This window comes from Chiloscyllium punctatum, chromosome 52 (genome assembly GCF_047496795.1).
Source record: "Chiloscyllium punctatum isolate Juve2018m chromosome 52, sChiPun1.3, whole genome shotgun sequence".
Taxonomy (NCBI): domain Eukaryota; kingdom Metazoa; phylum Chordata; class Chondrichthyes; order Orectolobiformes; family Hemiscylliidae; genus Chiloscyllium; species Chiloscyllium punctatum.
Window position 1 is genome coordinate 15,692,611 of NC_092790.1, and position 18,586 is coordinate 15,711,196.

Below are 18,586 nucleotides of genomic sequence, written 5' to 3' on the forward strand. Positions count from 1 at the left end.
GTAGTTGTTGAACTCAATATTGAGTCCAGAAGGCTGTCGAGATCCCAAGCACAAAATGAGGTGCTGTTGTTCCAGCACCTGGAGCACTGCAGCAAGCTTGAGACCAAGATCTTGGCCAGGGAACAGGATGGTGTGTTTAAATGGCAGGCAACTTGAAGGTCAGGGTATTCTTTGTCTGGACAGAATGTAGGTGTCCTGCACAGTGGACACCCAATCTACACTCAGTTTCCCCAACATAGAGACCACATTGTGTGCATTTTCCTTGCCACCATCAGTTCTGAGGACCGGTCACCAGACCTGAAATGTTGCCAGACCTTCCACTAATTTTTGTTTTGTTATCAATCTCTGCCTGTCAGTTTCTTCTCTGTGATTATGTGAGTGTCGTTAAGAAAGTGTACACGTCACTTTATGTGGTTTGAAATTGGGAGCATAATCAATCTATTGCTGTCAGTTTCTGCTTTATGAATATGAGAGTGTAGTTATCAATCTTTCTCCGAAATGTACTGCCAACTGCATGTGAGAGTTACTTACCAACCTGTCCCTGTCAGATACTGCTCTGTGTATCTGAGAGTGCAGTTATTAATCTGTATCTATCAGCTTCTTGTTTATAAATGTGCAAATTCATTTATCATACTGTACCTGTCAGGGTTTGCTATGTGAATGTGTTAGTCTAGTTATCAACCTGTACCTGTCATGTGTGTATGCATGATTATTTTTCTCTCCCTTTCGGCTGCTGCAATGTGAATATGTGAGAGCAGATATCAATTGATGCCTGTCAGTTTCGGTTGTGTCCATACAAGAGTTTGGGACTTGATGTATACATGTCAATTTCTGCTGTGTCCATGGGTGAATTTAGGAATTGGTCTATACATGCCAGTTTCTGCTGTGTGACTGTGAGAGTGAAGTTCTCAATGAGTTCCAGTCACATTCAACTGTTATATACCAAAGTTGCTCAATTCTCTGGCAGCCAATAATATTCTAAGAGTCTAATGATGTCCATGAATCTATTGTTGATTGCCAAAAAAAAACTCATCTGGTTCAGTAATGTCCTTGAACGAAGGAAACTGCCATCCTTCCCTTGTCTGGCCTGCATGTGACTCCAGACCCACATCAATGTGGCTGCATGGGTAGTTAGGGATGGGCAATAAAGGCTGGCCAAGTCAGTGATGCCCCCATCCCATGAATGAATTAGAAAAGAATTCTGTGACTGTGATTCAATCTGTGATAATAGTGTTCAGGGTGTTGAGATTGGGCCTTAATCTCTGATACATTTTGTGATTTATGACTCAATCACAGAATTGGTACAACCATTCAGCCTGTTGTGTCTGCACTGGGACATTTTATTCTTTCTGTTCTCCATATGAGTTTCCACGAATTGTTGGGATTCTAATCTTCAATCACTCACTGCCAGTGTCTCAGTGTAAATGCCAATTTGAGATTAGTTCTGGAGTTATCGGCCTTTGAATACCTATAGTGCCACTTTTGCTCTGTGTGCAACAGTGACAAATCGAGTATATTGATGCCATTCTCTTTCTACGTTCAGTTGTGTTTTTTTCAGTAGGGTGTAGGGCAAACCTGTTCAATATTTGATAAACCTGTGTGATTGAGGGATTAATGTTGGTTCAATACTTATCTTTGCCAAGACTCTGAATTTTATTGTATTTAATCTCAGTTTTCTTTGACATTTTGTGTGTGCAGTAGTCTTTGGCAGTTGCTGCTGGGCACTGCAATAATGTAACATCTAATATTAACATCTTCTGAAGCAATTTAATAATGTGGTCTGTCAATTTATGACTGCCCATATCTGGAAGTACTTGTGGGCCTAAATTGCATTTTTTTTTCCCTTTTACCATTAACTGGCTGAGTGAAAGTGAGTTTTCTGTTGTGCTGCCAATCTGTATCACTTTGAAGAGTGGTACTGGTCTACATAACACCAACATTGTCTATATGTCTCTGTGTAATTCCAGTTCTGATACACTTTGTGAGGTGGTTTTAAGGCAGTGTTTCATACATTAAAAAAGTATGGAAATGCTTCTGCATTATTGAATCCCTCAACCAGAATGGGAGCGTGTATAAAGTGTGTTTTCATCAACACCAGACTGAGAGAGACAGAGACAGACACAGATGTGTATGTACGTATGTGAATGAGCATTAAGTATTCTCTCTAGAAGCATCCTCTGTAGATAAGGCTTGACCAAGAGGTTCATTTGAAATTTACATTGTTTGATTATTGTCTTTGTACAGGACAACTGTTTATCTAAAGAATAATTTTGTCCCGCTCAGTTACTCATAAATGCACAACATTGCTTCTATATTTGCACTCAAATATATACTTCATATATATATATATTTGTGATAACCATGTAACGCCATGATCGGTATGTTCTAATTGATTGTAACTTTAAAAATGCCAAATCTACATATGAATTTAATGCAGCTCAAATGTATATTTATTATAAGCATATAGTCTAACCTGCTTCTAATCTTATGATATTTGGCTTTGAATAATGGAATTTACTGTCACTGAGATGGTAAGCATTGAGAACTGGGTGAAATAATATAGATTTATATATTGTCAGTTGTGTTTAACTCTTGGATTGAATGTGTACTTCTGGAAATTGAGCTTAATGTGTGTCTGACTCAATCCACTCAGACAGTGGAAAGGACATTCTCCTCTCTGACAGTGGTAACATACCTGCTGGGTGTGAGAAGCAGCTGGTCACTCTTGGATTGATCCATCAAATATTTGCCTGGAGAAAGACAAAAGAGAGCACTCCTGTAAATCACTAGCAGCTCACTAGGAAGACATCAAGTGATCAATGCAATATTCAGGTTATGATCATTATAATTCTTTGTTTTTGAATACGGCAAGATAAACAGAGCTGATCCTGGTTCCTCTCGAGCTTTGAGTTCCTTCCAGTCTTTTTTTGTTTCCCAACTTCTAAAACATTTCACTTAGATAAAATAAACTAACCAACATATGCACAACTCCACAAATGGAATGGAGTTCCATGTCCAGCTCCCAATACATTAACTGTTGAAAAACAAATACTGGGCACGATTTATCTGGTGCCTGCTGTATTTACCCTTCACAGGATTATTACATTTGTTTCTACTGTCCTTTATTTCAATGTCTATTCGCAACAAACGGTGTGAAACAGAAGCTAAACAATGAATTTTCATCAGTGTTTAGGGGATTATAAACCTCAAGAATGTCCCACAGCAGCTTCTTCCCGCTCTGTCTCCCTCAGCAGCCCCAAACACAGCCCGAGAAAGGCCTCGCTCCCCCCCGGCGGCCAATCGGCCCATTGCCTGTACTCCCCTATTCGATAATGTAAGGTCAGTTCTAATGTTAACTGTGGTATTTAATCCTGTTGACCCTCATCCACAAATATTAATTCCTTGCCCAAAGTAACATACAGAGAGATGGAATAAGTGGAACATTCTTACGAAGGCAGAAGATAACTGATGGAGAGAGTTTTGCATCACAGTGTTAGAGCTTATTTCTGGGTCAGGAGGCCCGTGCAACAGTCAGACCAGGCGTGCAATAACATCTCTGGGACTCGATTTAGTTTGTCGTGGATGACAGATTTTAGTATCAGGTATGCTGCAGACAGAAACCTTGTGATGCATTGTATGCCACAACGAGAGACCCCAGCTGTTTTTGTTTATTCACTCTTTAGACATGGGTGTCGCTGGCTGAGCCTACCATTTATTCCCCATCCCTTTGAGAAAGCGGTGGTGAGCCACCTTCTGGAACAGCTGTTATCCATGTGCTGCCCACAATGCCATGAACACGGAGTTCCAGAGTCTTGATCCAGTGTCAGCATGATGAGTGCCTTGGAGGGGAACTTGTCTGATATCAAGATGGTGTTCCCTGACATCAGCTGCCTTCATCCTTTTCGATGGAAGTAGTCGTGATTTGGAAGGTCCTCCTTTTACAATTACAAAACTCTAATCTCTTTGTCAGTGGCCGACAGCGAGAAATCAGAATGGTGTGTTGCCTTCCTGGTGTCAGGATCAAGAGTATCTCGAAGAGAGTGTAGGATATTCACAAAGGGGAGTACACATTGGAACTAACTACATGGGAATGGAAGGGATTAAATTCCTAAGGTAAAATAAGGAAGAGGGGCAAGAATTTAGAAAGGAGGTCCACTCCACTTGTAATATCTAGATTACTCCTGCTGCCTCAAATGAGTGAGGGAAGGAATAGGATGATAGAGCAGAGGAATGCCCAACTCAGGAGCTGATGCAGGGGAGAGGTGTTCCAGTTTTTGGATCATTGGAATCTCTTCTGGGGAAGAAATGACTGGTATAAAAAAGAAGCATTGCACCTGAATTGGACAGGATCTAATATACTGGTAGGAACATTTCCTTGAGCTGCTGGGGAGGGGTTAAACTAGTAAGGTGTGGGGGTGGGGGGAGGTCAGTGGAAACCAGGGAGATAGTGAACAAAGATATCAATCTGATGCTGGTAGTCGGTAAATCAAACACCCAGGGCAGACAGGAACAAAGCAGAGAATGAGGTTGGATTGATAACTTAAACTGCATTTATTTCAATGCAAGAGGCCTAACAGGGAAGGAGGATGAACTCAGGACATGGTTAGGAAAATGGAATTGGAATTCAGATATCATAGCAATTACAGAGACATGGTTTGGGGATGACACAACTGGCAGCTTAATGTTCCAGGAATCAATTGTTATAGGAAGGATGGGGGGGAGGGGTCATCAAGAGAAAATGGGGAGTGACATGTTTGGTAAGAGATAAGACCACACTCTTACTTCGGGAGGATATTCCTGGGCTTATATCCATGGAAATAATTTGGGTGGAACTGAGAAATAAGAAAGGGTTTGATTACTTTATTGAAATTGGACTGTAGATACCCCAACAGTCAGCAGGAAATTGAGAAACAAATTTGTCAGGAGATCTTAGATCTGCAGGAATAATGGTGTGGTTATGGTGAGGGATTTTAACATAGATTAGGGCTGCCATATTGTTAATGGTTTAGACAGAGAGGAATATCTTAAGTGTGTGCAAGAAAATTTTCCGATTCGGTATGTGAATGTACCTTCGAGACAAGGTGCAAAACTTGACCTACTCTTGGGATATAATGATGTGTCAGTGGGGGAGCACTTTAGGGTCAGCGATCATAATCTTATTAGTTTCAAAACTGTGATGGAAAAGGATGGACCAGATCGAAAAGTTAAATTTCTAATTTGGAGGAAGGCCAATTTTGATAACTTTTGAACACTCTTGCATAATACTGACTGAGGGCAGATGTTCACACGCAAAGGGATGGCTGAAAAATGGGAAGCCTTCAAAACTGAGAAAATGAGGGCCCAGAGACAGTATGTTCCTGTTAGGGTGAACGGCATGACTGGTAGGTGTATGTAGTGCTGCATGAGAAAAGAAGTTGAGCTTTTGGTCCAAATAAGAATGAAACATATGTTAGTTAAATACAGCAGAGGTTGAGTGAATCCTCCAAAGAGTATAAATGCAGTAGGGATATACTTAAGAAGGAAATCAGGAGCGCAAACAAGGGACATAACATAGCTTTGGCAAATAGTATTAAGGAGAATTCAAATAGATTTTGTCAGTACATAAAGGTCAAAAGGGTAACCAGGGAAAGAATAGGGCCCAGCAAAGATTAACAAGGCAGACTGTGTGGAACAACAGGAAATGTGGGAGACACTAAGTGAGTGCTTGCTGAGAAGAAGGAAATGGAAGATCTAGAATGTGGGGAAAAGATGGTGACATCTTGAAAAATGTCCATAATACGGAGCAAGTGCTGCTGGATGTTTTTAAACAGAAAAGATGGATAAAGCACAAGCTAGGGATCAGGTGTACCCTGAAACATGTGACAGGTTAGGGAAGTGATTTTTACACCCCTTGCTGAGATATTTGTTTCATCGATAATCACAGGTGAAGTGCAAAAAGCCTGGAGGCTGGCTAACGTGGTACCACTATTTAAGAAAGGTGGTAAGGAAAAGCCAGGGAAGTATTGAACAGTGAGCATAACATTGACAGTAGGCAAACAGTTGAGGGGATTCTGAGAGACAGGATTTACATCATCTTGAAAGGCCAGGATTGATTAGGGGTAGTCAACATGGCTTTCTGTATGAGAAATCATGTATCACTAACTCGACTGAGGTTTTTTGAATTGGCAAGGAAGAGGATTGATGAGGACAAAGTGGTGGATGTGATCTATATGGCATTCAATAAGGTGTTTGACAAGGTTCCCCATGGGAAATTGATTAGCAAGATTGGATCACATGGAATACAAGGAAAACTAACCATCTGTGTACAGAATTTGTTCGAATGTAGAAGACAGAGGGTGGTGGAAGGATGCTTTTCAGACTGGAGGCCTGTGACAAGTGATGTGCTACAAGGATCACTGCTTTTCATAATTTATAGAAATGATTTTAGATTAAAAAATGACACAAGACCAGGTTATAATCCAACAGGTTTATTTGGAAGTACAAGCTTTCGGAGTGCTTTTCCTCCATCAGGTGTCTATATTCAGAAAGCTTATACTTCCAAATAAACCTGTTGGAGTATATCTGCTGTTCTGTCATTTTTCATTATGCATACCCCAGTCCAACACCTGCACCTCCACATTATTATGAGTGATTTGGATGTAAGGTTGCAAGTATTGTTCCTCAGTTTGCAGATTACACAAAAATTGGAGGTGTAGTGGACAGCAAAGAAGGCTACCTCAGAATATAGCAGGATCTCGATCAGATGGGCCATTGGATCCAGGAGTGGCATACGGAGTTCAATTTAAATCAATATGAGGTGCTGCAATTTGGAAAGGCAAATCAGGGCAGGACTTACACACTTAATATTAAAGTCCTGTGGAGTGTTGCTGAACAAAGAGACATTGGAATGCAGATTCATTGTTTCTTGAAAATGGAGTTATGGTTAGATAGGATAGCAAAAAAGGCATTTGATATGTTTTCCTTTACTGGTCAGAGCTTTGAATATGTAACTTAGGAGAACATGTTGTGGGTGTACAGAACATTAGTTATGCCACTTTTGGAATATTATGTACAATTCTTGTCTCTCTCCTACATAAAGGATTTTGTGAAACTTGAAACAGGTTTTCAAGACAGTTTTTTGGTGCAAAGAAAAGGTCTACAATTTGGGAAGAAGTATAGTGAAAGACATGAAGGCTGCAAACAGATCCCAATTCAGCAAATGACAGTGAAAAGGGATTTGACTAACAAAGAACAAATGAAGAAAACAGTAACGTTGCAGAAGCCATTAAAGGAAAAAAAACTGTTGAAGCACTAATAAATGTGTAAAGAGAGACATGAACATAAATAGGTCGGCAAAGAGGACCATATGTCACTTACAACATAAAAGAGGGGAGTTCAAAATCTGTAACATATTGTTGTTCTCTGTTCACACAACTAACACAATAGTAATGTTGGGGAGTTTAGTGGGAGGGAAAAACTGAACCAAATCAGTATTATTTGGGAAATGATGTTGGGACAATGGATTGGATTGAATGTAGTGAAACACCAGGCCTTGATCATCTACGTCTCAGAGTATTTAATGTAGTGGACTGAGTAATAGTGGATGCAGTGGTGGTGATGTTCCAAGATTCTATAAGCTCTGCAATAATTTACAGAGTGGGGGTTACATAGTTTAACAAATTAATCCAAAAATTGTGAACTATAGACCAGTCAGCCGCAGGGAAAAATCAAAATGAAAGCTTCAATTGCGAAGCATTTGACAAAACAGTGTTCAGGATCTGGTAGAGACAGCAGGAACATGAAGAGCCTGTTCCAGTGTACACTATTCTGTCTTCTGAGCTTGACAAACCGACTGACCATTTTTGAGGATGTAAACAGTAGAGCTGATGAGAGTGTAACAGTTACTGAGGACAAAAAGTGCAACTAAATCCCTGGGCACCGCAGCAAAGGCTGAAAGGAGAAGAAATTCTATCCTTCCACGCTTACATTTGGTGATGTTTCTGGCCTGTGGCCGTGTGAATGTGAATGTTATGTCAGAGTGATTGGAGGAAAAGGGCGGACGGTTAGCCTAACGTAACTGTGTTTTTGTGTCCGCTAATATTATAATATTTCCAAGTCTCCCCTATGTAACTCAAAAATATTTTTCAATAAAGTTATCCCCCTGCTCCCCTTCTAAACCCCAAAGGTAGAATTGAGGGCAGAATATTTGTTAGTTTCAAGATTTAAGTCGAAAAGTAGCGACAATGTCACCGTTCAGCTCAGAGAGCGCCATCCGTGCAGGAGCAAAATGCGTTTAACTCGACAACGGAACTGTCTACTCGAGTGAAAACTTTTCGGCCGTAAACCTTCCAGTGTCAGGGTGAGGAGCTATCAAACCTGGAGATGCGGAATTTCAGAGGAATCGGAGAGTTTAGGCCGTTAGAGAAACAGCAGGAGCAGGGAGCTGACGGCAGGTTGTCCCAGCGCTGTCCGCTCGCTGCCTTGAAGTTGCTCAGTGCCGCCGCCAGCAGCTTCATTGCTGACCCAGTTCAGACTGACCCAGAGAGAGATTCAGCGCAGAGTTCTCAACATGAGCGACAGTGCAGCCGCCGAAACGGCTCCTCCAGCCTCCGCTCCCACTAAATCCAAGGCTCCCAAGAAGAAGGCGGTGTCTCCCAGGAAAAAAAACCAGCCGGTCCCGGGTTGGGAGAGCTGATTCTGAAGGTTGTCGGGGATATCAACGATCGCAAAGGAACGTCTCTGTCCGCTATAAAGAAGGCGCTGGAGAGAAGCGGGATCGATGTGGAAAAGCGAAAGGCACAGATCAAGATGAGTATCAGGAGGTGCCTGGCGAACGGCTCCCTTGTTCTGGTCAAGGGCCAGGGCGTCTCCGGCTCCTTCAAACTTCCAAAGAATCCAGTCAAGACAAAAGCGGAAAAGAAGGCGGGAACATCAGCGGCCGCCAATAAACCGGGCGTGAAGAAATCACCGGTCAAGAAAGCGAGCGGCAAGAAAGCGGCACCGCCAAAGAAAGTGACCAAGACAGCAGCAAAGAAATGAACCAGTCGCTGTAACATATGACCATCTGAACCCAAAGACTCTCATCAGAGTCACCCGCATCTGTCAGGAAAGAACTGAGCCCGGCGCAGAGCGCAGACCGACCTTAGATATTAATTGATCTGAATAACTCAAATACACACTGATGTCATGGTTTACGAGAGCGCAGACCTGTAAATGGGGAAGGTATCATGTAGGGAGAGTTTATTGATCTCCATCTAATTAGTTCACTTCGCGACTTGTAACTCTACCCAGACACGAATGTGGCATATTGTAGTATTTGTATTTCATTGACCCGTTTAGGATGTTACTTTGTTCAGTTTTGATTCTGGGACGCTGCGCATGAGGAAGGATGTTGTTAATCTTAAGAGGGTGTCATAAAGACTGGCAGAGATGTTATCAGAACTAGAGGGTTTGAACTATCCGGAGAGCCTCAATACACTGGGGCATTTTTCCCTGGAGCATCAGAAGCTGAGGGGTATTTTTTTTAATAGCTGCTTATAAAATCATGAGGGGCATCGATTGGATAAGAAGCCAAAGTCTTTTTCCTAGGGTGGGGAGTAGAGAAGGCATAGGTGTAAGGTGAGAGGGCAAAGATTTAAACTGACCTAAGGGACAACCTTTCATGCAGAGGATGTCCATGTGGAATGAGCTTTCAGAGGAAGTGATGAAGGTGGGAACAATTACAATGTTTAAAAGTAACCTGGTTGAGTAAATGAACAGGAAGGATTTTAAAGGCATATGAGATTTGGTCAGTTTAGGATATCTAGTCAGAGTGGACCAGTTGGATCAAAGGTTGCATGACTCTACAACCTGAAAGTTGTAGGTTGATAAATACAATTACACAGTCATAAACCAGAGACTGACAGGTGCAGATTAATAACTGCACTCTGAGATACACAGAGAAAAAGCCCTTCAGCCATCGAGTCTGCACCCACAATAACTACCATTCAAGGTGTGCTAATTTTCTGTACTTGTCCCATATCCTTAACTGTTATGACATTTGAAGTGCTCATCCAAATACCTTTTTAAAGGTTAAGATTTCTAGCCTTTACTACCTTACCAGGTAGTGTCTTCTAGATTCCCACCACTTGCTGAGTGAAAAAGATATTTCTATATCTGTACCCCTTACACGCCATCATCGTGAGAATCCTTATCCTAACCATATCCTAACCCAATCACCACTTGTGATTGATCGCTCAAACAAGGGAAACAGCTTCTCTTTATTCACTCTGTCCATACGCCTCATAATTTTTTACGCCACAATCATGTGCCCCCATTCAGTCATCTCTGCTCGAGAGAAAACAATCCAAGCTTATTTAGGCTCTCCTTCTCTTTTTGGAAGTAATATTTGTGCTTTGATCTTAATCCCCCAAACTAGATGTGGGTTTAGAACTGCTGCTGTCACTGTCGGTTTAATGTGAATGATTTATGCCTGTGTCCTTAAGATGCGCATGCGCAATGCTACCCCTTTCTCCCCCAATGCTGACCGTTCCTGACGAGAGGAGCGCATGCGTGAGGCCCTCCCCCACCGCTGCCATTGAGGAGCATTTACTCAGTGAGTGCAAGAGGTTTGTTTGAAACAGACCGCAATGGAGAGATCAGCGCCCAGGGAAGCAAGGGAACAGCAGGCTCCTTCCAGCAGCACATCGGGATGGGAGCCTGGGACACAGAGACCGGGATTGATTCGGGGTGAGTTCAGGGAGAACCAGGGGCTGTTTGTAAGAGGCCGAGCGGAGCAGGAACTGGTCCCGGAACTTGGAGTGAGCGGGCTGGGGGGAAGAGAGAGGCCTTTCTCGGGCTGTGTGTGGGCCTGCTGAGGGAGACAGAGCGGGAAGAAGCTGCATTGGGACATTCTTGTGGTTTGCAATCCCCTAAACATTGATGGGAATTCATTGTTTGGCTTCTGTTTATACTCCATGCTACTTTCTCCCCACCCCCACTCTCCTCTGTCTTATCTCCCCACGCTTCAGGCTCTCTGCCTTTATTCTTGATGAAGGGCTTTTGCCCGAAACGTCGATTTTGCTGCTCCTCGGATGCTGTCTGAACTGCTGTGCTCTTCCAGCACCACTAATCCAAAATCTGTTTCACGCTGTTTGTTGATGTTGGGCAGTGCAGAATGGAAGCACAGACAATCTTATGTGACAATCTTATAAATAACACGTACTCGAATGAACAGATTTGAAGTTTCAAGTAAAACATTAGACAGAGCGTGCCTTGTTCTTTCCTTCAACATTTAGTGTATTCTCAGCTTGCTATTGATGTACGTCAGAATTGCAGCTGCTTCAGGAATTCCCATTCATGGAGGTGAACAGTTGTTAGTCCTGGATCTCACCCAATTGTTACAAAGTTGCAAATAAAAAGGAAAGGAAAAGAGAAGCAACACAGAGAAAGAGTGGAATCAAAATATGGTTCTTTTTGAATTGCTAGGTTTAAAAATACTCTAATGATTATAAACTGACTGCCACCGTCAGTTTAATCTTGCCTAACTTGGCTTATGTTGATTTACAGCTGAAAAATCTTCTGTCTTCCTCCAAGCAAATACATGAATGGTGAAGAAAGTGTCATATTTCCTCAGTACAAAAGCCATGTGTGACCAGCTGCTTCTAACAAACAGCAGGTATGTTACCACTGTCAAAGCAGACAGCACCTTTTCCACGGGCACAGAGCAGATTGAATCAGACTTAATTTAAGTTCAGTTTCCAGAGATATATCCAAACAAACGGACAGTTAGACACAACTGTGGAAGGACATGTTTCTTTTTTCTCTGCATTCTCCATAAACATCTTCCTAGTTCCAATAAATATGATTCATGGGCTATTTACATTCAGATCATGTTTGAAGCTGACTGGTTGTCTAAATTAGGCAAATGGTGAACTAAATCAAGTTTACATTTAATAAGGGTATTTTAAATATCACAAACCAGATAAACAATGACATCATGCTTTGACATTGTTTCAACAGCCATATGTGACAAGTAGTGAATCATTACTGAGCACACCCACACAAAGTACTGACTGATTCAGATTGAGTCCCCAATACACTCACCATATCAATACACAAGTTACAGAGACTAACAACAATGTACACACATGTACACTGCAGGAAACAGAAGTGAATGTATACAAACTGTTTATACAAAAACAAGCAACTAATTCCATTCAGCCAGCATTCCACTTCAGTAAGTGTGTCATGGCAACAGAGGAGAAGCCAAAATAATTCTCAACATGTTCACCTTGCAGGAATGGAAACTAAATTTTCACTCTGCCAATTTTTATGTAAAAATTGTGTAACTTTGTCTCCAAATTCACTACAACCTTCTGCAAAAAATCCCACTTACCCCACTCTATGAAATATTACAAAAAAGCAATAAAATACAATATCATATCCTCAATTTAGCAATATAATCAAGTAATCCCCTTTTAATTCAACAAAGAAATTTAGCCAACTCTTGTAGTTTGTAAATTTTCATTTATTTTTGTAAGAAGAGGTCAACCGTGTTCAATAAATTGCCTAAATGATTTAAATCTTCTCCACTGTATGACAAAAATACAAGTCTTTTTGCTTTCCTCATTCCCACCATAGAGCATCAGGACAGTACTGCTAATGGCTTTCACTGTCACACCACAGAGCAGGATGATGTAATATTCACAATAGAATAATGAAGTGAACTAGCCAATTCTCTTTCCTGTAGCAGGAACATTTGTGGTCAGTCGGCTAAAATACAATTTATTTGTTCATTCCCCTTTCCTTTCAACACTACCAAAGGAATGTAACACCTATTCATTTCTCAGCATTGTTCACAAAAGTATTTGGCTATGCACTGAGAAAACCTGATGGCATCCTGAAGAACAGCCCGTGATATTATTCCTCCCACTCAGAGCCTGCACTATAGGATTTGAAAAACCCTTTGATTTTCTATTACACAATTCATGACACAAAACAGATGCACTGAGCAGAAACTGACAGGTACAGATTGCACTCTCACATTCCTACAGCAGAAATTGACATGCATAGATTGATAAATAAATTCTCAAAGCAGAGGCTGACATGTACAGATTGCTGACTGTACTTATACATTCACAGAGTAGTCAGATTGGTAACTATATTCTGTGTTCATATTGCAGTAAAGTGTATGTGCAGATTGCTAATTGCATGCTCTAACACATATAGCAGAAATCGACAAAGAGAAATTGAGAACTATATTTCCATACCAGAACTGGCAGCTACAAATTCTGGTTGCCCTATTATAAGAAAGATGTGGATGCTTTGGAGCGGATTCAGAGGAGGTTTACCAGGATGCTGCCTGGACTGGAGGGCTTATCTTATGAGGAGAAGTTGACTGAGCTCGGACTTTTTTCATTGGGGAAAAGGAGGAGAAAAGAGGACCTAATTGAGGTATACAAGATATTGAGAGGCATAGATAGAGTCGATAGCCAGAGACGATTTCCCAGGGCAGAAATGACTAACACGAGGGGTCATAGTTTTAAGCTGGTTGGAGGAAAGTATAGAGGGGATGTCAGAGGTGGATTCTTTACACAGGGAGTTGTGAGAGCATGGAATGCATTGCCAGTAGCAGTTGTGGAGGCAGGGTCACTGGGGACATTTAAGAGACTCCTGGACATGCATATGGTCACAGAAATTTGAGGATGCATACATGAGCATCAGTGGTCGGCACAACATCGTGGGCTGAAGGGCTTGTTCTGTGCTGTACTGTTCTATGTTCAATTGCTAAGCACATTCACATATTCATAACACAGAAGCTGATAGGCTAAGATTGACAAATGTACTCACAGTCACATGGCAGAGACTGGCAGTTAGACTAATAACTACACGCTCAGATACACAGCTGAAGCTGACAGGGACAAATTGGTAAATACACTCAGACATTCACATTGTAATTACTAACAGAGAAAGTTTGACAAAAAATCTATCATATCAACAAAGCAGAAACTGACAGGAACAGATTAATAATAACACTCACAGTTTCATATTGCATGAACTGACAGTACAGTTTGGTAACTGATCTCTCAGTTTTACAGAACAGTATCTGTCATGTACAGATTGATACCATATTCAGTTTGACAAGCAAAAACTGACAGGTGTAGAATGACAATAACCCTCTCACATTCAGCATTAGAAAGTGAAGGTATAGATGCATATCTATACTCATATTCACATGGCAGAAACAGTTACAGCTTGATAACTACAGTTGTCTATTCACATTGCAGTAACTGATTGGGAAAGATTGATGATGACACGACACATTTATATGACAGAAGCTGACAGAGGCTCAGATTGATAACTAAAATCACATATGGATGTAGGAGAATTGCAGGAACTGAGATTGATAACTGCACCCACATATTCACATTGAAGCTGACAGGTACAGATTTGATAACTATAGTCACACATTCATATTGCAATGATTGACAGGAACAGATTGACCGTCCCCATGACATATTACTAAAGAAGTAAGAAAACAATATCACTTATTCAAATTATCAATACAGCTTCCTACAACATCCTGGGATATACTTGATGCGGTCCCAGAGTTTGAGACACCTTTTTTTTTAAATACCTCTCACACCTCCTCTTTGGGCATTTGGACTGTTTTCAAGATATCAATATTTATTTCCCAAAGTTTCCTAGCCTCCACAGGGACAGAATGATAAGCAAATTCATATATACAAACAGGGGAAACTAACAAAGAGAGAATGGGAATTACACACGTTCACAAACCAGAAACTGACAAGTGCAGATTAATAACTACACTCTCAGATTTACAGAGTGGATACTGATGGGGACAGCAATGTAACTGCTTTCGCACGTTCACAGAGTAGAATCAGATAAGTATATATTCGTAACAAAACTCACATATTCACCTTGCAGAAACTGACAGGTATAGTTTAATAACTACACTCTGAGATTCGCAGAGCAGAAACTGACAGAAACAATTTGATAACCACAGTTACGTCACAGAAACTGACAGGTACAGGTTAACTCTCTCAAATTGACATTGCAAGCAGAGATTGATTGGCACAGATTAATAACTGCAGTCCTATTGGCATTGCAGAAATTGACAGGTATGGACTGATAAATTTACTCCCATTCACAAAGCAGAAGCTGGCAGGGACAGATTAATAACTGCATTCCCATGTGTTTTTTTTTGTTCCTCATTCCTGGGATGTGTGCATCACTGACTCTCCCTAATTGTCTAGGGGGCAGTTAAATGTCAACCACATTGCTGTGAGCCTGGAATCACATATAGGCTAGACCAGGTAAGGATGGCAGCTTTTGATCCCTGAAGGGCGTTAGTGAATCAGAATTCTTTTCCCCTGAGAATTGGCATTAAACTCTTATTTTTAGATTATTATTGAATTAAAATTCCACCATCTGCAATGATGGGATTTGAATCCACGTCCACAGAATATTACCTGGCTGTCTGGATTAATAGTCTCATGGTAATACGATGAGGTGGTTGCCTTCCCTAATCATATTCTCATAGCTAAAGACTGATAACGACACTCTCAAATTGATCGAGCTGGAAGTGACAGGAATAGATTGATAAATGCACTGGCACATTGACCAAAGGGTAACTGACAGGCATAGAAAGATAACTGTACTAGTACATTCATATTGAAAAACTGTCAGGTTCAGCTTGAAAAATGCATTCATACATTGGCAAATCAGAAATTGATGGGGAGAGATTAATAACTAATAGATTTCTATTTCATAACTCATATAGCAGAAACTTTCAGGTGTAGTCTTTCAGTTAGAATTAGAATCCATACAGTGTGGAAATAGGATCTTCAGTCCAGCAAGTCCACACCGACCCTCTGAATATCCCACCCAGAGGCACTCTCTTATCACTCTGCATTTACCCCAACTAATGCAACTAGCCCACACATCCCTGAACAATTTAGCATGGACAATTCACCTAACCTTCACATCTTTAGACTGCGGTTGGAAACTGGAGCACCTTAAGGAAACCCACACAGACACGTGGAGAATGTTGAAACTCCATGCTGACGGTCACCCAAGGCAGGAATCGAATCCAGGTCCCTGGCACTGTGAGGCAACAGAGCCAACCACTGAGCCATTGTGTCATAGAATGTGCTGCATTACAGAAGAATATTCCCACTGCAGAAGCTGACTGGTACAGATTGATAACTAAACTCACATGTTTAAATAACAGGAATTGAAAGGTACAGACTGATCGCAACACTCATTGTCACAGCTCATACTGCCAGATATTGGTTGAGATGTACACTCTCATTCACACAGCAAAAAACTGGCAGGTATGTTGAATTACTTCCACGGATATATGGAGGAGACACTGACAGGGACAGATTAGTAATTACACTCTTCTAGTCATATAACAGAAAATCACAGTTATAAATTGATAACAACACTTCCACTTTGACATAACATAAGCTCGCAGATACAGTTTGATAAGTACATTCAATTTCACACAGAATCTGACAGGTAGAGATTGAAAACTCTATCTCTATATGACATACGTATTGACTTGACAGAAACAGATAGGCATAGATTCAAACCTGTGGTCACATATTCACATCGAGAAAACTGACTGGTATACTTCCGTATACGCAGAGAAAATTTTCTGACAAGTATAATTTGATAAAGACACGGAAATATACATATGGCAGAATATATTGATCACAACACTGTGTCACTGAGCATAAACTGACAGGGAAATATTGATAAATACACTCTCATATTCACATTGCAGAGACTGACAGGAAGAGTTGCTTCCAAATTTCTCATTCACACAGCAGAATTGGTCGGGGACAGACTGACAATTTCACACAAGTATTCAGCCAGAAAAACTGACAGGTGTGGATTGGTAACTACATTTACAGATTCTGATAGGGACAGGTCAAAACTAAGCTTGCAGAATCTCATATGCATTTACATACTCACAAAGTCAAAAAAAATGATAGTTACTGATTGATAATTAAACACACTGATTCAGAGAACAGAAACTAAAGAGGAAAGATTGATCAATTCCCTCAACATTGCAAACACTGATAGCAATAGATTGATAAATACACCCACAGATGCAGAGCAGAATCTGATCAGTACAGATTGATAACTACACACATGTATGCACATAGCAGAAAGTGACATGGACAAATTGATAACTACAGTCACACATTCTCATTGCAGCATCTGACAGCAACACATTGATTGATAAGCTCTTGTTCACATGACAAAATTGACAGGTAGAGGCTGAAAATGACAGTCACATTCACATAGCAGAATCTGGCAGGCACAGATTGATAACAGCACTCCCACATGCACATTGACAGAAACTGACAGGTATAAGTTGAAAAATGCATTCACCTATCAACAACCAGAAACTGACAGGTACAGTCTATTACTGATACTCTCAGATTAACAGAGCAGAAACTGACAGAGATAGGCTACTCAATAAACTCACACATTGACATTGTAGAGACTGACAAATACATATTTATAACTGTATTTTGACATTTACAAGTAGAGGTGGATAACTCCATTCAAATATTCATACAGAAGAGATTGACAGGTACAAACTCATACCTACATTTACATATCTATGAAACAGACACAGATAGGAACAAATTGAGAAATACATTCTGATTGCAGAAATGGGCAGTGATCTCAGCTGCAGGGTTATGGGCTGGTGCAGAAAGATGGGATTAGAATGGCCATCTGGTGTCTTTAGGTTGGAATAGACAAGATAGGCCAAATGGCCCTCTTATGTGCAATGTCATTTCAATGGTTACATAGTTCTATATCAATTTGTCGCTGTGAGTCACTGCTATTTGAATACATAAGTAATTTAAGCAAGGCTTAAAGGGACAGAATGCCAGAGTGTGATTGTTATTCACAAAGTAGGAATTGACATGAATAGTTCAATAACTAAACTCATATTCACAGCCCCACTTACATTGGATAGTCCCATTCATGGAGCTGTACAGTTATTGGTTAGTTTCTGGACCTCACTCAATTGGTATTGAATTAACAAAAAGAAAAATCAACCAGACATGGAACAAGAGTAGAATCAGACATGTTGTTCTGTTTGAATTCCTGTCTTTAAAAACAATATCCTAATGATTATTAACAGAATGTTGCATTGATCAGTAAAAGTTGGTCAAACTTGGCTGATGGTGATTTACAGGAGATTTCTCTCCTGTCTTTCTCCAGGCAATTACTTGAAGGACCAAGACAATGTAATATTCCCTCGATATGAAGCCAAGTGTGACCAGCTGCTTCGAACAAACAGATATATTACTGCTATCAGAGCGAAGAACATTCTTTCCACAGTCAGAGCAGATTAGGTCAGCTACATGTTGAGCTCAGTTTGAGAGCGAGATAGTCAAACAACAGAGAAAATATGTTTGTTTTTTTCTCACAATTCACAATGCACATGTGTCCAGTTCGAACAAATATCACTGTTCATAACTCAGACATTTGCACAGTTTTGAAACTGGAAAGTCTGAATTCTTGTGCAAAGTATACACTCAAGAACTGAAACAAATTTGTCTAAAATCACCCTCAT

At 40.7% G+C, this 18,586-nt stretch overlaps 1 protein-coding gene and 1 long non-coding RNA gene across 2 annotated transcripts in view; one reads left to right on the plus strand and one right to left on the minus strand.

The window, feature by feature from the left end:
• Positions 1–2,698: 2,698 nt before the first annotated feature.
• The window catches only part of LOC140470807 (uncharacterized), a 42,736-nt gene continuing 26,848 nt past the window's right edge, over positions 2,699–18,586 (minus strand). Inside the window, exon 3 of the long non-coding RNA XR_011956731.1 lies at positions 2,699–2,750. This is a non-coding gene — a long non-coding RNA (uncharacterized lncRNA). The remainder of the gene's footprint in view (positions 2,751–18,586) is intronic.
• Positions 10,513–18,586, plus strand: part of LOC140470689 (histone H2B 1/2-like) — a 42,957-nt gene continuing 34,883 nt past the window's right edge. Inside the window, exons 1-2 of the mRNA XM_072566712.1 lie at positions 10,513–10,707; positions 11,527–11,635. The gene's annotated coding sequence lies outside the window, so the exon portion shown is untranslated. The remainder of the gene's footprint in view (positions 10,708–11,526; positions 11,636–18,586) is intronic.